We start from the raw sequence: 20,648 nt of genomic DNA, 5'->3' as shown, positions 1-20,648 counted from the left end.
CATGGTGAATTATTTTTTTGATATGTTGCTGAATTATATTGGCTAGAATTTTGTTGGGGATTTTTGCGTCCATGTTCACGAGGGATATCGGTCTGTAATTTTCTTTTTTTTGTGGTGTCTTTACCTGGTTTTGGTATCAGGGTTATGCTGGCTTCATAGAATGAGTTTGGGAGTATTCCATCTTTTTCTATGCTCTGAAATACTTTTAGTAGTAGGGGTGTTAACTCTTCTCTGAAAGTTTGGTGGAATTCTCCAGTGAAACCATCCAGGCCAGGGCTTTTTTTTTGTTGGGAGTTTTTTAATATCCTTTTCAATCTCTTCTTTTGTTTTGGGTTTATTTAGTTGTTCTGCCTCTTTTGTGTAGTTTAGGTAGGTAGTGAGTTTCTAGAAATTTGTCCATTTCCTCTAGGTTTTCAAATTTGTTAGACTACAGTTTTTCATACTATTCTGTTATGATTCTTTCAATTTCGGTTGGGTCCGTTGTGATATCACCCATCTCATTTCTTACACAGGTTATTTGCTTCCTCTCCTGTTTTTCTTTTGTCAGTTTGGCCAGTGGTTTATCAATTTCGTAGATCTTTTCAAAGAACCAGCTTTGGGTCTTGTTAACTCTTTCAGTTGTTTTTCTGTTCTCTATTTCATTTAATTCTGCTCTAATTCTTATTATTTCATTTCTTCTGGAGCTTGAGGGCTTCTTTTGCTGCTCTCATTCTACTTGTTCCAGTTGTAGGGTTAATGTTTTGATTTTGGGCCTTTCTTCTTTTTGGATGTGTGAATTTATTGCTATCAACTGATCTCTGAGCACTGTTTTTACTGTGTCCCAAAGGTTCTGGTAGGATGTGTTTTCATTGTCATTTGATTCTGTGAATTTCTTTATTCCATCCTTAATTTCTTTTATAACCCCGTAGTTTTTGAGCAAGGTGTTGTTCAGTTTCCATGTGTTTGACTTTTTTCCTTGCTTTTTCTGTTTTTGATTTCTACTTTTATGGCTTTATGGTCAGAAAAGATGCTTTGTAATATTTTGATGCTTTGGATTTTGTTATGGCTTGCTTTATGGCCTAATATGTGGTCTGTTCTGATGAATGTTCCATGTGAGTTGGAAAAGAAAGAATACTTGGCTGCTGTTGGGTGGAGTGTTTGGTATATGTCTATGAGATCAAGTTGATTGATTGTAGCATTTAGCTCTTCCATGTCTTTGTTGAGCTTCTTTCTGGATGTTCTGTTCTTCACCGAAAGTGGTGTGTTGAAGTCTCCTACTACTGTTGTGGAGCTGTCTATCTCTCTTTTCAGTGCTGTTAGAGTTTTATTTTATGTATTTTGGAGCCGTCGTTGGGTGCGTAAATATTTATTATAGTTATTTCCTTCTGGTGTATTGACCCTTTAATCATTATATAGTGTCTTTCCTTATCCTTTGTGGTGGATTTTACTTTAAAGTCTGTTGTGTCAGAGATTAATATTGCCACTGCTGCTCTTTTTTGAGTGTTATTTGCTTGATATATTTTTTTCCCATCCTTTGAGTTTTATTTTGTTTGTGTCTTTAAGTTTAAGGTGTGTCTCTTGTAGGCAGCATATAGATGGATCGTGTTTTTTTTATTGAGTATGCCTCTCTTTGTCTCTTTATTGATGTATTTAGTCCATTTATATTCAGCATAATTATTGATAGGTATGAGTTTAGTGCTATCATTTTGATGTCTGTTTTTGTGTGTTGTTCAGTTTCTGCGTTCCACTTTATTTTCTGTGCTGAGTCATTTTTCTTTATGTATTTTCTTTTCTTCATTGTTGATTTTGTTTTTGCTGAGTCTTTATATTTTTCTAGTTTTTTATTTTGACTTGTAGAAGTGTTAGTTTCGTTTGTGGTTACCTTAATATTTACCCCTGTTTTTCTAAGTTTATACCAGCCTTTTATTTCTTTATGTCACCTTGACTTCCTCTCCGTATGAAAGACTATGTCTACATTTTTTAAGTCCTTCTTTTTTGTTTTAATGTTGTCATCTTTTTTGTATTAACATCTATTTCCCTATTTTCAGTGTTTTCGCTTTGATTTACTGTTGTGACTTCCCTATCTTGGTTGATATCTCAGTGCTCTGTCCTGTGTTCTAGTCTTGGGTTGTTATCTGATGTTACTGATTTTCTAACCGGAGGACTTCCTTTAGTATTTCTTGTAATTTTGGTTTGGTTTTTGCAAATTCCCTAAACTTCTGTTTATCTGGAAATGCCCTAATTTTGCCATCATATTTGAGAGACAGTTTTGCTGGATATGTAATTCTTGGCTGGCAGTTTGTTTCCTTCAAGGCTTTATGTATGTCATCCCATTGCCTTCTTGCCTACATGGTTTCTGCTGAGTAGTCTGAACTTATTTTTATTGATTCTTCTTTGTAGATGACTTTTTGTTTATCCCTAGCCACTCTTAAAATTCTCTCTATATCTTTGGTTTTGGTGAGTTTGATTATTATATGTCTTGGTGACTTTCTTTTGGGATCTACCTTATGTGGGGTTCGATGAGCATCTTGGATACATATCTTGTCATCTTTCACGATATCAGGGAAGTTTTCTGCCAACAAATCTTCAACAATTTTCTCTGTATTTTCTGTTATCCCTCCTGTTCTGGTACTGCAGTCACTCATAGGTTATTCTTCTTGATAGAGTCCCACATAATTCTTATGGTTTCTTCATTTTCTTTTAATCCTTTTATGTGGTTTTTCCTCAAATAAGTTGGTGTCAAGCGTTTTATCTTCAGTGTCACTAATTCTGACTTCCATTGCCTCAATTCTGCTCCTATGACTTTCTATTGAGTTGTCTAATTCTGAAATTTTATTGTTAATCTTCTGGATTTTTGATTGCTGTCTCTCTATGGATTCTTGGAGCCTGTTAAATTTGTCATTATGCTCTTCTCAATCTTTTTAATTTCCTCTATTGCATGTCCTGCGTTTTGCTTAATTTCCTTCCTGATCTCTTGAAGAGTTCTGTATATTAATTTTTTGTATTCTGCATCTGGTAATTCCAAGAAATTTTCCTCCTATGGAAAATGTCTAGATTCTTTATGTTGGCAGCTTGCTGAAGCCATCATGGATTGCCTCTTTACGTGATTTGATATTGACTGTTGTCTCCGAGCCATCAGTAAGTTACTATATTTATTTATTTTATGTTTGCTTACTGTGTCCTAGTTTCTTGTTTTGTTTTGATATGCCCAAGTACGCTGCTCATGTGAACTAGTTTGATTATTGGCACCTTTGAAGCTCTAATGTCCTGTCACCAGGTGATTAGATCTTTTACTAGGTATGTGAGCTCAGGAGTCTGCCCACTCCTCCTGTATGGATTCAGCTCAGGTGCCCAGGTAGATAGCCACCAAGTGTGTGGTATAGGCTCTCATTTACAGTCCTAGATAGGCATGGATGATGGGTGTAGGCACAGGCATTTGGCTGCAGCATGGGGACACACTCTGAGCAAGGCAGAAGGCTGACAGCCGCCCCCGAGTGTCCAGGAGGAAGGTGTGTCCCTGTTCCCTAGAGCCCGTAGGTGGGTGGGTTTTGCAGCCGGTCTGTGAGCACCTAATGCTGTCGGCTGTAAGGACTGGGGGGCACCTCTTTTTCATGGGCCCCTATCGCAGGTGGCTAGGTGGCGTAGGTGGAGCCACCAGTCCTCAGTCCCCTGATGTGGGTAGGTGAAGACCTTGCTTAATTGGCAGAGCAGTGTCAAATGTCAAGAACCTGCCACTTCACAGCTGAAACAATTGAAGTTAGACTTCTGGCATGTACTGTGTAGTATTGCGGTAACGAGGGCCTATGCTGTTGAGATGGGCCCGCACAAGTCTATGCAGGAGGAAGGGCACTTCCCCGTTTTTAATTTTGCTGAATATATAATTCTTGGTTGACAGTTCTTTTCTTTCTGGTTTTTGTATATGTCATCCCATTGTCTTCCTGCCTCCATATTTTCTGATGAAGAATCTGAGTTTAATATTATTGGGGCCCCTTTGTAGGTGATATTTCTCTTTTTACGTGCTGCTCTTAAAATTCTTTCTCTGTCTTTGGATCTGAAAAGTGTGATTCTAACATAAAACATTTATTTTTGTTCCCTAGTTTCACATCACCTGCCCCTTCAGCCCTGTGTGCTGCTTAGCATCTCACGCCTTTGGGATTGGACAGCTGCCCAGCCCTCTTCTAATTCCTCACGTGCTACATGAGTTTACTGTTGTCCCTTGAATAGGTGCTTGCATTTAACAGAAGACTCTTGGAGAGTAGGAAGCTTTGAGAGTTGAGGTAGCTTCTTCCTCTTCTGGAAGACCAAGTGGGTTTGAGGGTGGGAGTCCTTGGCAGCTCCCACTGCTGTCATGGGCTCTATCCCACTGACCCCTGACCTTGACTCTGCCACATGGGGAAGTAAACGGAGTGGAGGGTCAGAGGGTGCAGCCATGGGTTAGGAGGAGGAAAGAGAAGGAAATGCAGACCCAGCTCACCGGGTGCTCATTGCTAAGGAGGAAGGAGGGTGCCAACACGCGGTGCCACCCCTGTGTTCTCCGTGTGCCAGTACGTGTGCGCACCGAGATTCCAGGGACACAGAGATGGCGCCCTGCCTGCAGAGGTTAGTGAGCCAGTGGTGGTGGTTAGCTGCCGTGAGTCAGCGCCGACTCGTGGCGACCCCGTTTACAACAGAACAAAACGTTGCTTGGTCCCATGCGATCTTCAGGATGATTGGTATATGTGAGTTCACTGTTGCGGCCACTGCGTGTTTTGAGTGCCCTCCAACCTAGAGGCTCATCTCTCAGCACTCTGTTGGACAGTATTCTGTTGTGATCCACTGGGTGTTCATTGGCTAATTTTCTGAAGTAGATCACCAGGCCTTTCTTCCTAGTCTGAGTTCGGAAGGTCCACTGAAATCTGCCTACCATGAGTGTCCCTGGTGGTGTTTGAAATGCCAGTGGCATAACTTCCAGTATCACAGCAACATGCAAGCCACTACAGTATGACAGACTATATACGGGTGGTGGTCGTGGGCCAGAGGTGTTAAATGCAGCCATGCAATAGGTAAGTACCTCAGAATGAGTTTTACCGCCTTCTTTTCTTGCACATCTGCCTCCCTTTTCCTTCTCCCACTGCCCCCTCCCAGGTGATTGTCCGCTGTGGGAAGGGGTGGAGCCTGTGGCTGGATTTACCTCTCACATATACCAGAGGCCACAATTTAACGTGATTTTAGTCAGGGTCCAGGTCGGAAAGCAGAAAGTTCTTAGTGGAAGGCTGAAATCACAAAAGGGGGTGCTGAGGAGACCCCAAGACTCAGGCTCGCATGAAGCAGCACCGGTCCCTAGGCTGGAGAACACGTGAAGCCTGGCTTTTGGGGCCCTAAATGCTTCAAGGAGAAGCCCTCCATGGAGCTGATGTAGGATCCATTGAGTAGCAGGGTTTGGGCCACTTGGCCCTGACATCTCAGAGCAGAGCATGGCGAGTTGCCTGGGGCAGGGGCCTGTCAGACTGCTATGTGGCTCCGGGCCCACTGGCTGCCCCCACCCCTTGTTATCGGCCTCCTTGCTGCTCTCTCTGCCCACGACTTTCGTGCCTGCTGACTGCTGACTCCCTGAAAAGCCCTTCACAGTTAGGTGTCTCCAAGGGGAGGCCACGGAAGACATGGTGAGGTTCAGGGCCTGCTTTAAGACAGAACTTTCAGTACTAGGGGGGTCCGGTTGGGGCCGGACCAAGTTTAGGATCAGTGGACACAGCAAGGAAGTGATGGAGCCATTCTTGGTGTTGTTTGGTGGGGGCATGATTGCCCAGGTGAGCCATCTGTTGTTCTGAGAAGGGGCTCCTTACCCTGAGGGTAACCTTTTGTCTGAGAAGGAGCTAGGTGAGCATCCGCATTTCAGGCAGGGGGGTATTCAGGAACCTCTGAAACAAACAGCACAAATATTGGCCACTTTGGCTTCTTGGGTGAGAATTTGCTAGAACAGGAAAATCATGTTAACTAGACAGCATTGCTGGCTGGGTGTTTGCAGGTCATGCTGACTGCTGTTAGCCCAGGCCGTGGCTCAGAGAAACCTCTCCCAGCCTCTGGCGAGGTCAGTTTACTTACTTATACATCTCTTGGCACCCTGGATTGTCCAACACAGGGCTTATCACAGTTTGCAACTGCACGCATGTGTGTACACATACCCCCACACACCCCCACTCCTGTAGGGCTCTCGGATGTTCTCACCCACCACATGGGCTCTGTAGCGGGGGTACAGGCATTATTTCTCTCTGCTGGTACTTAGTGCAGAGCCTGACGCGTAGTGGGTACTTCACAAACATTTGCAGATGGACGTGGCTAGGGTTGGGGCTGGTGCCACAGGAGCTCAGAGGAGGAAGGGCTGCCCTTCTTCTGGGAGGTCAGGGAAGACCGGAGGGTATGCCTTACGCCGAGGCTTGGGCTGCATTCTGAAGGATGCAGAGGCATGTACTGGGGGCTGATGGGTGCACGGTGGTCCAGGCTCAGGGACAGTTTCTGTGCGGGGGCTTGGGCTGCATTCTGAAGGATGCAGGGGTGTGTAGTGGGGGCTGATGGGTGCACGTTGGTCCAGGCTCAGGGACAGTTGTGCGGGGGCTTGGGCTGCATTCTGAAGGATGCAGGGGCGTGTGCTGGCGGCTGATGGGTGCATGGTGGTCCAGGCTCAGTGAGAGCTGCACAGGCCTGCCAGGCCGGGGGAAGCCAGGCCAGATAGGGATGATGATCCATAGGATTTATGTGGGTGACAGGGATAGGAGCAAGATGAGGCAGCATCCTACATATTTTGGAGTACAGGGTTAGGACTTCAATCAAAGGCAGCAGAGGGCCAGTGAAGAATTCTCAGCAGGGGAATGGCAGGATCAGATTGTGTTCTAGGAAGACCAGTGCAGCTACACCGTGGAGGGGCCTGGATGGGTCAAAGTGTAGGTAGAAAAGGGGTTCAGAGGCTGAGAATACCCAGAGAGAGGACAGCGGGGTTGCTGGCAGGAGTGTGGAGTGGACCTTGACCAGGGGTCTGCGGGGAGACGCTTTTGGGACTTGTGGGGGTGGGCCTGGTGGTGTTGTGGCTGGGGGTGCTGGGACACAGGACCAGGCTGGGAAAGACGGGGGGAAGGACAGTGAACCCCTTGTCATGGCCTCCTTAATTATCTGTATGGATTATTTTTCATGAGGTTATGAGCAGGCCCTGTGTCTCTGGGTAGTACAGACGGTTAAGTGCTCAGCTGCTAACCAAAAGGTTGGAAGTTCGAGTCTATCCAGAGGCACCTTGGAAGAAAGGCCTGGCAATCTACTTCTGAAAAGTCAGCCACTGAAAACCCCATGGAGCACAGTTCTCCTCTGACGCACATGGGGTTCCCGTGAGTCAGAGTCAACTCAACAGCATGCTGTTGTGTCAGACACATCCCCTGACCCTGTTGGGCGGTGGCAGATCACAGCTGGTGCATTGACTGCAGAGCAGGCCACACAGCAGTTCCTGGGCTAAACAGATCTGCATTAATGCATACAGCTGACTCTGCAATGTGGTGAACTTCACTGTGGGCTGGCCTGTTTTCATTATGCCAAAAATTAGGCAGTAGGTTCCTGACTTCTGGTAAATCCGTTTTTTAAAATAGACCCTTGCTCTTTGCTGTAAGTCCCATTGACCCGTGAATGCACTCACCTGGGATTGGCTGCAATGTATCGTTACATACCTCATTTGCCGAGCTAGTGCTGAGAAGAGGGTCTCGGGTGGAATGGAAATGGACTAGAATTCTGCCTTACATTATTTATGTGGGGAGCAAAAGGTGGCGTTTGAAACCATTAGCCTGCTTTTGGCACCTGAACTTTTTTGTGAAATCTTTAATCGCAGAAGAAATGTTTTCCCATAGGTACATGTGCTGCCTTTAATATTGCTGCTGTTTTAAGAAAATTACCGTCAGGGTTATTCCTTTTAAGCAATTTGGGCACCAAAGAGGTCTCCACTCTCAGCAGCTAAATCTTAAATGTAAAGAACATGAAAAGGAAGTGTGTTCTGTACAACAGGCGACACATATATTATGCATCTATTAAAATGTCTTAAAATTGCAAAGTATATTGTAGACTTTTAAAAGTCTTAAAATACATAAATTATATACGATTCTAGTCAAGGAGCATAAAGAATGCTTCGTTGATTGCCTCGGAATATCTTTAAAGTTAAAATGTTCTTTCTCTCATGAATGGCAGAATGAGACGTTTGCATAATGTGGATTTGATTGGGGCATCTTTCGAGTCACAATGGGATAGATCATACTTCATCGGATCTTACTGGTCCCTGCTCTGTGGTTAGCCGAGGGTCAGAGAGGTGGGGTGAGGGTGGGGTGTTCCGTTGTCTGGCCCCCTCTGTGAGTGTCCTTGAGTGAGACACAGGTTTTTGTGACTTTCTCTGAAAGTCACCCACAAACTGGACTCCCCACCCTGCCTCTTCTCCTCCTCGTCTCTAACCTTTCAGCTCCCGCGCGCTGTCACACAAGGCTCTGGAAGAGAGAAGGCAGGGTCACTGGAACGAATGCCCTCGAATTGGCTGGCTCTGTTCTCCGCTGTCTGCATTTCTCTCTTGTCTTCGCCATTGTGGCTGCATCTCACCGAGATCGACCTCTCTGCCCTGTTGATTTTTAAAAATGGTCCAGGTGGTAGGTGCAAGGACCTTTTTGCTGGGTAGCTACCTGGGCATTTTTCCTTTTGGCAGGACAGGTGGACTTGTGATTGGGGCTCCAGTGGAACCTCGGTTGCTTAGTGAAAGGAGTTTCCGACCCAAGTTTTGGTCCTGGCTCTGCCCCAAGGTGTGGCACGTTTCTCACCGTGTCATCTGTCAAACAGACATGGCACTGCCCACCTTGCTTACTTCAGAAGCCCAAAGACTTAACGCGTGTGACAGTCACCTGTGCTGCCCAGGCCACCATCTTGCGGCTTCTTCCAGCACCTGGTGAGGCCGGCCCACGCCTGCATCCTGACTGACCACCACTGGGTGCCGGAAGTGCCTATTGGGTTGGCACGCACCACCATGCGGTTGTTGAGCACTGGCAATGTCCCAGGTGTGTCTGTCCCTCCTGGAGCATGAAATTGCCACAGCCAAAATGGGAGCCACCTGTAGCCTGCAGCCTCAGGGGGGCCAAGGCAGACTGTTGGAGAAGGATTGCAGCTTGGGTGAGCAGTGCAGGGATAGAGGGGTGCAGAGGGCGTTGAGGGAATATAGACCCCCTGTACACACACTGCGTGGTCTTGGAGCCTGAACTTGCTCCACAGAACTTGAGAGTGATGGGCCAGCTTCACACTTGCTTATCTCATCCTTGTTTGATGGTTGCAGACCAGGTGTAGGTGACCGCAGTCTGTGGACAATTTGTTGTTGTTGTTGTTAGGTGCCGTCGAGTCAGTTCCAACTCATAGTGAACCTGTGTGCAACAAAAAGAAACACTGCCTGGGCTTGCATCATCCTCACAATCGTTGTTATGTTTGAGCCCATTGTTGCAGCCACTGTGTCAGTCCATCTCGTCAATGGTCTTCCACTTTTCCGCTGACCCTCTATTTTACCAAGCATGATGTCCTTCTCCAGGGACTGGTCCCTCCTGATAACATGTCCAAAGTACGTGAGATGAAGTCTCCCCATCCTCACTTCCAAAGAGCACTCTGGCTGTATTTCTTCCAAGACAGACTCGTTTGTTCCTCTGGCAGTCTGTGGTATATTCAATATTCTTCACCAACACCATAATTCACATGCATCAATTCTTCTTCAGTCTTCCTTATTCCAGCTTTCATATGCCTTTGCGGCGAATGAAAACACCATGGCTTGAGTTAGGCACACCTTAGTCCTGAAAGTGACGTCTTTGCTTTTCAACACTTTAAAGAGGTCTTTTGCAGCAGATTTGATTTCTTGACTCTGGTTTCATGGGCATTGATTGTGGATCCAAGTAAAATAAAGTCCTTGACAATGTCAGTCTTTTCTCTTTTTATCATGATGTTGCTTATTGGCCCAGTTGTGAGAATTTTTGTTTTCTTTATGTTGAGGTGTAATCCATACTGAAGGCTGTGGTCTTTGATCTTCATCAGTAATGCTTCAAGCCCTCTTTACTTTCAGTAAGCAAGGTTGTGCTGTCTGCATATCACAGGTTGTTAATGAGTCTTCCTCCAATCCTGATGCCGTGTTCTTCTTCATATAGTCTAGCTTCTTGGATTGAGTCCAGCATACAGGTTGAATAAGTATGGTGCAAGGATACAGCCCTGACGCACACGTTTCTTGATTTTAAACCACGCAGTATCACCTTGCCCTGTTCAAATGACTGTTTCTTAGTCTGTTTACAGGTTCCACCTGAGCATAGTCAAGTGTTCTGGAATTCGCATTCTTCACAATGTTATCCATAAGTTGTTATGATCCACACAGTTGAATGCCTTTGCACAGTCAATAAAACACAGGTAAACATCTTTCTAGTATTCTCTGTTTTCAGCCAAGATCCATCTGACATCAACAATAATAGCCCTCGTTCCCTGTCCTCCTTCTGAATCCAGCTTGAACTTCTGGCAGTTCCATCGATGTACTGCTGCAGCTACTTTTGAATGATCTTCAGCAAAATTTTACTTGTGTGTGATATTGATAATATTGTTCAATAACTCCCGCATTCTGTTGGCTAACCTTCTTTGGAATAGGCACAAATATGGATCTCTTCCAGCTGGTTGGAGCCCTAGTGGTGCAGTGGTTAAGAGTTGAGCTGCTATCTAAAAGGTCAGCAATTCGAATCCACCAGCTGCTCCTGGGAAACCCTCTGGGTCAGTTCTGCTCTGTCCTGTAGGGTCACTATGAGTCGGAATCAACTTGACAGCAATGGGTTTGGTTTTTTTGGTTTCCAGTTGGTTGGCCAGATAGCTTGTCTTCCAGATTTCTTGGCATAGATGAGTGAGCACTTCCAGTGCTGCATCTGTTTGAGACATCTCAGTTGGTATTCCATCATTTCCTGGATCCTTGTTTTTTGCCAATGCCTCTAATGCATCTTGGACTTCTTCCTTCAGTACCATCAGTTCTTGATTATGTGCTACCTCCTGAATGAAATGTTTGAACATCGACCAATTCTTTTTGGTACAGTGACTCTGTGTATTCCTTCCATCTTCTTCTGATGCTTCCTTCATCACTCAATATTTTGCCCAAAGAATCCTTCAAATTGCAACTTGAGGCTTGAATTTTTTCTTCAGTTCTTTCAGCTTGAGAAATGTTGAGCATGTTCTTCCTCTTTGGTTTTCTAACTCCAGGTCTTTGCACTTTTCATTGTAATATTTCACTTTGTCTTCTCGAGCTGCCCTTTGAAACCTTCTGTTCAGCTCTTTTACTTCATCGTTTCATCCATTCACTTAAGCTACTCTACGTTCAAGAGCAAGTTTGAGAGTCTCTTCAGACATCCATTTTGGTCTTTTCTTTCTTTCCTGTCTTTTTAATGACCTTTTGCTTTCTTCATATATGATGTCCTTGATTTCTTCCCACAACTTGTCTGGTCTTCGGTCATTAGTGTTCAGTGTGTCAAATCTATTTTTGAGATAGTCTCCAAATTCAGGTGGGATATACTCAAGGTTGTATTTTGATTCTGGTGGACTTGTTTTAATTTTCTTCACCTTCAACTTAAACTTGCATATGAGCAATTGATGGTCTGTTTGCAGGTGGCCCCTGGCCTTGTTCTGACAGATGATATTGAGCTTTTCCATTCTCTTTCCACAGATGTAGTCGATTTGATTCCTGTATTTTCCATCCGGTGAAGTCCACGTGTATAGTCGTTGTTTATGTTGGTTGAAACTCTGGACAATAATCAAATACAGTGTGCTTCTTTAGGGAGTCTAGGACCCAAGGGTCTACCCTGCAGCTAGAGTCTCATACAGAATCAGGAAAGTGGCCAGTGCCCAGCTGGTGCTCTGTGCCATCCTGCCCCCCCTAAGGTAGCCTCACCTGCTCCACGCAGACACCATGTATGGCGGTTCTGGTATCGGACCCATCCCATGGGGAGGATGTGGACGGACAGAGTCCCACAGCGGTGACAGAAGAGGCAGTCGTGTGGGAACACTGGTTTCCTGATTTAGGCTTCACCTTTGCCCAGTTTGGGAGAAGACAGTCACAGGGATTACATGTGCCCAGGAGTGTACCAGTGGCGTACACATATTACCTTTTCATTCGTCCTCACCTCTGCCACTGAGCGGGTGCCGTGATTCACCTATTTCAGGTTGGCACGTGCTCAGAGAGGCTGGGCGGCTGGTCCAGGGTCCTGCAGCACACACGGGGCAGCGGTGGGATCTCCACGCACATCTGCCTCCCCAGGGACCTCAGCCATGGGCTCCTGGGGTAATGGACAGAGCCCCTGGAAGCTAGCCCGTTAACTCCCGGGTGTATACACCTGCCTTTACATCCTCCTGGAGAGAGCTGGGAGGTGGGCTGGGCCAGTATGGTCCTCAGGTGGGCAGTAGTGTAAGGACTCGGGTGGTCTCAGCTGCAGCAGCCTGTTCTCCTGTGGGGCTGGGAGTCAGTGACGTTGGCCCTCCTGCCCCCTCCCATGGTCTGTAAGGCAGCCTTTCTCCTCAGGGAACAGGAGCTCCTTCCTCCTTCCTGAGTCCCCGGTGGGTGGGCAGGCGCATGGCCTTGAATTAGCCCACACAGGAAAACAATCGGGCCCACATCACCGAACAGCCCTGCTATTTATAGGGCAAAGAATGGGGACAAGCTTGTCCCACGGCGAGCATGCTGGGACCTAGGGAGAAGGTTCTCTGTGGAGCCTTGTCCCTGGCTGCTGAACGGTGCCTTGTTGTGGCCCAAGAGGGTGATGGAGCAGCTGCCCTCTGCTGTCCTCTTCAGCTCCCGCCCCGAGTGGATATGAGCCCCTGAGAGGGACAGACGTGGCCTTGGCAGGGAGAGGTCCTCAGTGAGGAGTGGTGCAGTGCCAGCAGTGTCCTGAGTGTCTGTCCTTCCCGCAGCCAGGGACCCACCCGCAGGTGCAGCCTCGGGGCCAGAGGGGGCCCCACCAGCCGGGTGAGTGCAGACCCCCAGGCTGGGGCGGTGGGACAGGGCCCACTGCAGGGCTCACAGGTAAGGCAAGCTTGGGACTTCAGGGTCAAGGCTCTTGTTGCCAGAAGCCCAGCATTTTATTATTTCTGCAAACCATCTTGGATCTGTAGGCTTCTGTTGTTTGTGTTTCTTGCCACTCACGAGGAGTGTGTGAGAGGAAGTTGAATAAGCAGGTGTTCCTTCTAGTGTAAAGACCTCTGATGGCTTGGAAAGGCCAGCAGTTCCCTCCTTCTTGGCAAGTGACCTCAGCCTGAATGACCACCAGTTCTCCTCTGTAGGATCTGGAGGAGAAGCACGCACGGGTGGGCTTTACCCCAGAGTTTTCCACGTTCGCGCCTTAAAGGGAGCAGCATGTACAGATGGCCATTGGTGAGCAGTCTGTCTGTCGGGAACTGTACCTGAGCCATCACAGACTGAGGTTTAGGGCTGTATTTCCAGGTGCTTTCCCGAGGTTGGCTGTTTCTGGTCCCTTTTCCTTGGGCAACTGGTGAAATAGCCACACACAACGAGTATCATCACAACAGATAGCGATGCTGTGTTTCCTTGGGCTTGTTCCTGTGCATTGCGCCTTGTAAAGCTAGTCATGTTACTTTATTGTTGTCATTGTATTCAGTTTTTGCTTTCTTGGTTTTGCCTGAGCTCTGTACAGGAGCGGAGGGGTGCCTTGGGTGCCCAGCGCGGAGAGCGAGTGCCCGGCCTGCGACCTGTGTGAGCAGGTGTGGCCCCATGGTGGGTGCGCCCAGTCCGCAGGCTCAGTGGGTGACATGCAGGCAGGGCTGGGGCAGGTGAAGCATAGGTGGAGCCCCTGAAACTTGCTGACTGCGGCTCTGCTGGCTCAGCGTGAAGAGATGGGTGCGGCTTGCTTTTCAAGATCTCTGTTGGGACGTCAGCGCTAGACTGGACAACCCAATGGCCATGTTCTGTGAAGCAAGGAGCACCTGGCGCAGCTCACCCGGGGTGGTTCGTGTGTGAAAGTTAGACTCCTGTGGGTGCTGCCTGGGAGGAGCATTGTCTTGGGGAGCAAGAGAGAGGCCAGAAGCAGCAAGAAAGTCCGCAGTGCCTGCCTGCAGTTGTGGTCAGTTACCTTGAGTTGGCTCTTCTGTAAAACAGAAGGAAACGCTGCCAGGTCCTGTACCATCTTCATGATGGTTGGTATTGTTAAGAATAATCAAAACTGAACAGAATTTGAACGTGAGGTTTATTCTGGGAGGTTATTCTGTACGCATATAGGGAGACCATTTTGATTCCAGTGAAGCAAATGGCTGGAAGAAGCTAGGTACAGTGAGGCTTACAAAGAGAAGAGGAGGGAGAAATGCAGAAGGTCAGCCATTGGCTAATGTGAATATGATTGACTGAACTCTCTCCTCCCGCTTTTACTGAGATCAACTGATAACAGGTCAGTGGAAGCTCTCTGCCCCTCCACTTAGCCTTGTCTTTTGAAATTCAAATTCAGCAAGCTGGGATTTGAACAGGAAGGAATGGATTTGCAACTTTGGGTGAAAGAATACCTCTGGTGTATGAATTTTGGTCAGGGATTTCTTTAAAGTGAGGTATTTGGTTTTGTGAGTAAGAAAACCCCAAAATCAAAGCAAGATATCTGCTGTCAGTTTCTCTGCTTGATGTTTCTGCCTTCCTGATCATGACTCAGTTAGAATCTTTGATCACTAAGCATTGGTGGGGCACCAACCTAGGTTCTTCTCATCTCATAAATACTGCTTTATGGGGTACTTTTTCGCAAAATATGTTGTTTTTGTTGGTACTTTAGCTTCTTGTCTTCATTGTTCCTGTAGTCGGAATGAGACTTGTTGCTGTACCTTAGATGGCCACTCGCAAGCCTTTAGGACCTCAAATGTCGGGTAGCTTAAACTCGCTGCCATCAAGTGGATTCCAACTCATGGTGACTCTATAGGACAGAGTAGAACTACCCCCATTGGGTTTCCAAGGCTGTAAACCTTTAGAGAAACAGACTGCCACATCTTTCTTCCGTGCAGTGACTGGTGGCTCAGTGGTTAAAGTGCTCGGCTGCCCAGCAGCTTAGTGGCTTGATAATTATACAAAAGATTAGGATGAGGAGAATGCATACACCAATGGTTTGAAAGTCTTGTCTCATCCATAAATCTAAATCGAACCATGAAACCAGTCACAAGAAGATTTAAGAGGCATGTCTGCAGCACGCATTACCTCTCTAGTCATGAACTTCTCCTAAAACTATGTCTCACTATGCTTCCACTTAGGTGTCACTAATATGTCCACAACAGTTTTCTTTTATCAAAGCACAAACTCCTCTTTGGGAAGAAGGTAAATAATCAAGAGCTAATCTATTTTATATTGTAATTATCTTTCTCTGTACTATTTCAGAGAGAGTGTGTGTAGCGTGGTCTATGTTATTAACAGAGCCACCTTGTTTAATATCATTTGTAAGCTTAAAATGTGTGTGTGTGTGTGTGTGTGTGTGTGTGTATTTTTTTACATAGTCTAAACCAATTTTAGTAACTAATGGTATTGTGGCTGTTATGGAACAGCCAATTAATGCTCACTTTGTCAGTGGACCCTGAGAGAACAACATAAACCATGTAACGAGCAATTCTAATCTGCAAGTAGAAAACACACTCATTAGTTGTCTGTGGTTTCTCAGAGACAGTGAACAAAAACCAGAATTTGATAGCCAGCAAGGGCTTACCATAATGTACTATTGAAACAAAAAAATTTCTCTCTACGGTCGCCCTCCTCTCAATCCAAAGACAATCTTAGAGCAAAGTTTTTCTAAAATGTGTCTGTTCATTTTTATCTTCGTAGGTGCAGCAAGAATGGTAATTGATCCTGTAGTCTTTGAAACTGCTTTGATGGAAGTTTTCATAAGGAACATCAGATTAAAAACTTTTAAAAGCCTCTTGAGGTCAGGAAGCCAAATCAAGAGCTTGCCATCAGAAGGATTGGCTCCTTCTCTTAAAAGCTCTCTTAAAGTTCTTGGTAAAAGTATCTGGTAATACCTGATTCTCTGAGTGCCATTCTCAAATATGATATTCCAGTCAAGGCTTGATTACATGCTGAAATTTCCAGTTATGCCCTGTTAGCAAAGGAGACAGATTCTTACTGAACTTATGCAAATAACTATGTTGCCATTAAAATAAGAACATTCATTAAGAGTTTTCCAATTCTAGATGGATTAAGGAGAGAGAAATGATGTTTCATCTTTGTTTGCATAAACATAGTTTATTAAATTATAAGTTACAGTTTAAGAGAAGAGAGAAAATTGTTTCTTATACCCAGAAAACAGAACATTAAGACATCAAGTAATATCCCCCCACATGAAACCTATAACCTTTTAGTTCACTTGGTCCTATAATTAATTTCTGTTCCGCTTATCCTGGATCAGCAGTCACGAACCCATCAACTTCCCCATAAGAATTCTGGAAATCTTGATTCAGTCTAGTGGTATAAGCATGCCATTTAGAAGTCCATGTCCAAATAGCTGGCATAGTCCTGTTTATGCGTCCTTTTTGGTGAAAAACTCTGGCCTGTAGTTTATTGCAGGAACCTTTAGGACATCATCAAAGTAAGAACTGTCTGCAGATGGTAAGACTTAAAAATATTCATGGTTAACTTATTGCTAATAATAATTCTTACAAGTGAAAGACCTGATGAGAATTCATTAAAAAGTAACGCAAAGCAAAATAAAAGTCAACCCTGAATAAAACTTTAGACAGAATATCTCTAAACATAGTTATTAACCTTATTTTATTAATTTTTGAAAATGGATAACCATAATCCTTAGTGAAAAAAAACTTTAGATGTAACATATGGTAATCCTGAGATATTACATAATATGAATATAAAGCATATAGTTAGGATATACGAAGAAAATAACCAGGATTATCAAGTTTCTAAACATCTGAATAATAATACAACTCTAGTGGTAAGCAGAGTAAACCCTTAGTTGAAACCCATTGACTTTGATGCTGCTAGATTTAAATATAGCAGCCAAGTTAGCAATTAAAAAATAATAACTAAAATCATGACTGATAATATTATGCTCTTGTTGTCTAATATTATGCAAAATATAAGAGGAGACACTGACATATAAAATTTTTAACCCAAAGAAAATTAGACACTTCTCCCAATTTGACCACACATTTCATGGAACTCATAGCACGTTAAATAAGCCTCATTTCATCCTCCATCTTGCCCCTTACCAAAAAAAGAAACCTAACCCGTTCCTGTCAAGTCGATCCCGACTCATAGCGACCCTATATGACAGAGTAGAGCTGCCCTGTAGGGTTTCCAAAGAGCAGTTGGTGGATTCGAACTGCCGACTTTTTGGTTAGCAGCCGAGCTCTTAACCACTGCGCCACAAGGGTTTTTGTGGCTTTCCATGAAATTTCAAAATTGTCAGAAGTTATCATAGGTCACTGAGATGAGTATCTTTTGAACCAAAGTGACAATAAAATATTTAAAAAATATAATTCTTATCTTTTTCAAAAGCCACGAGGTTTGATTTTCTTAGTTGAGGGCATAAAAGTTAACATAAACTCAGACAGAGAACCTTTGCCTCCTAGGCAGATTACACAGGAGAATAATTTTTCATATTATAGCTGAAGCAATAATCAGTAAACCAAAGAAACAAGACTGTCACATCTGAGCAAACACTGTTGAGATTTGAACACATTTTATAGCTTTTCAGACTCAGGTATTATAAACCAAGGCAAATAAAATTTTTCCAAGTTTTGTCATTTCGTGTGCTCTTATATGCTGGAATAAACTGACACTTTTTCTTTGGTCTGATCCAAGGGCAGATTATCCAATAGGCAAGGTAAGCACAGTGCTTACCTTGCTTACCAGATCATCTCTAGTGAACAATTGCACATTTTTTTCACCACATCAGAGATTCTGCTTCTAGGTATGGCTGGCATCTGTCTCTCTTCCAACCCCACAGTGCCTTTCTACAGAATTAAGGTCTCTTTTCAAGTTTACAGTCCCTGACAGGGCAGATGACCGAGTAAGCAGTGTAAGCACGAGCTTACTTGGGCTTACTTACTAATTTGTAGTGAGCAGTTTCACATGGGTTTCACTACATCAGAGATGTGAAATTGTTCACTACAGATGATTTGGTAAGCACGGTAAGAAGTTTACCTTGCCTATTGGGTAATCTGCCCCTGGTCTGATCTCAGAGGGTGTGCTGGGTCAGAACTGATTTCATAATATTATCAAGAGGTTATCAACATAGAATGTATTCATTATTGCTATCTCCAAATGATTTAGTAGCTGAGCATTTGATTTTGAATTAAACGTTCCTCAATTTTAATTTCTGGTATTGTTAATGTGGTTATTTACCCTTCCTGCCCCAATGCGCTCACAAACTCTTTTACGCCCCCAAAGTCTGACAAACTCTTTTACGTCCCCAAAGTTTGATGAGTGCAAAGGCATTTGGAGGCAAATAAATAAATAAATAACATTGCTTTTTTGAGAAACAAACCACCGCTTTTCCTTGAAAAGGAAAAAAATTTAAAAAGGCATGTACACAGTTGTATTCCTCTGAAACTCTTTCTTCTCAGTATAGGCTCGACTCCTAACAAATGCCATAACTTTTAAGAAAAGTAATTTAGTTCTATTATACAGAGAAAGATTTTTATCTTTTTAAAGATCTCGACCTGGTTGGGAGGCATCCTTTCTTCAAAAGCTCCCCTAGGGCTATATGGGTAAGCTGCAGGCCTCAAAGGGTGGGGGCCATAGAAGCCTGATCCTGCCCTCTCCCTTTCTGAGGCTCATTGTCAAGAATTTGTGCAATCCCAATTCACTTACATATGTTTAAGTTGGTCTAGGTATTTTTGAAGGCAAAGGATACTTTAATTGCTCAGACTCTTTTCAAGAACTAATTTCTTTTTCTTCTTTACTATTCCCTTAGTCGGCAGTTTTGCCTTCCCTTCTTAACTTTCCACTTTTCTTTCGTCTAACCTTCTAACCTTCGCATTCATCCAGATTTTCCTTTTATATTTCTCTTTTTCTCATTTCAGAATAACCAGTTTCTTTCACTTCAGGGCAAAACTAGTATCTTTTCCCTTAATAAAACACATTCCATATACTTAATCTCACCTAAGTTGCCTGCAAACTGTTGTTAAGTCAGAAGGAATTCACTTTCATTAATTCCTGAGAATATTTGGACTATTAAATTTATATAGGCACTTATTAATCATTTAAACCAACCAGAATAAAGCTCTTTGAAGGAATATTACAGTCTAATTTAATAACACCATCCGGAGGTAGGAAAGTAATTCCATTTTCATAAACCTATCTTTTCTGTGCTTTAAAGAATCTTTTAGAGAAGTAAATTTAGAATCATTTTTATCTTTTTGTGGCCTTGTTATACCAGTCAAGATACAGTCCATCTTTTTTTCAGTGCACTTTTCAAATGAACCAGTTTCTATCAAAGTTTCTCAGAGTAGCTGCTGAAAGCCCAAATCATAAGACAGACACAAGAAGCAGTTTTTCTTGGAGCTGAGACTTAGAGTGACCTCACGAAAGTGCACAGAGGAAAAATAAATAACCCACATCAAACGCTCTCTCTAGGTCAAAACTGAAGTCCTCAAGACAAAATCTCATCCAGTTTTATAGGTGACCCACCACAAAATTTGTCCATGTGCCGTTTTTGGTGAAAACTGCACATTGGCCAGTCTGTGGAGCCCGCTCAGAGAACAGGCTTAGAGGGTCTAATCCTCTGTTCTACCTTGCAATTTTCCATTTTATGACTATCAACAATAGCATTAACACTCTTAAAATAGCACAACACAAAACAAGGCATCATGCACACACAAAATTAGCTACGTAATTCCAAGCTGTTTCAGTCAGGCCAACGCATCTTAAAAGTACCTGAGACCTCTCTTGAACCCAGTTGAATTTCCCTTGAACTCAGTTTAAGTATTCAGCTACAATTATCTGAGGCCCCTCTCAAGACCCATTCTGAGATCCTTTGCACCTAGACTGGGGCAAATATTCAAATAAAATTACCTGAGGCCTCTCTTGGATCAAATTCAACACCTTCTATTGAACTCAGTTTGACATCCCTTGAAGCCAGTCCAAGAAAAGTATTTAGATAACGCCAACGGGAAAACTCCCTACAAAACCTGAGCACCAAACAGAAATTCCCCAAAGTGGAGAGAAAAGGACAGAGCAGATGGGAACCCATTTCCCCAAACAGACAGTATGAAAGGGTAACTTACCGAGGGAAAGATGTCCATAACTGCTCAGATATAACTCAGAGTTTAACACAGAAGGAGTGGAACTTGAACGCAGGAGATTTTTACCAAGTTCTCCAGCTGTGGTGAGGGAACAGTTGGATGCAAGTGGCCCACGTTTGGTACCATATGTTTGATCTCTCCCCACAAAATGGGGTGTTCAGCTTGGCGATCTTCTTTGGATGGCTCCCTGATTTTCTCTGGATCCCGCTTCTGACACCAAACTGTTAAAAATAATCAAAACTTAGTGAAATTTCAATGATATGGCGTTTCCTCAGAAAACTAGAAATAGACATACCATTCGATCCAGCAATCCCACTCCTAGGAATATATCCTAGAGAAATAAGAGTCGTTACTCGAATAGACATATGCACACCTATGTTCATGGCAGCATTGTTCAC

At 44.1% G+C, this 20,648-nt stretch overlaps 1 protein-coding gene across 2 annotated transcripts in view; it reads left to right on the top strand.

The window, feature by feature from the left end:
* SEMA4D (semaphorin 4D) overlaps nucleotides 1-20,648 on the top strand; it is a 123,488-nt gene that overhangs the window by 31,487 nt on the left and 71,353 nt on the right. The window lies entirely within an intron of this gene.

This window comes from Trichechus manatus, unplaced genomic scaffold, assembly GCF_000243295.1.
Source record: "Trichechus manatus latirostris isolate Lorelei unplaced genomic scaffold, TriManLat1.0 scaffold00120, whole genome shotgun sequence".
In the NCBI taxonomy this organism is placed as follows: domain Eukaryota; kingdom Metazoa; phylum Chordata; class Mammalia; order Sirenia; family Trichechidae; genus Trichechus; species Trichechus manatus.
Note: the sequence above shows the minus strand (reverse complement) of the source record. Positions and strands in the feature narration are given on the sequence as shown.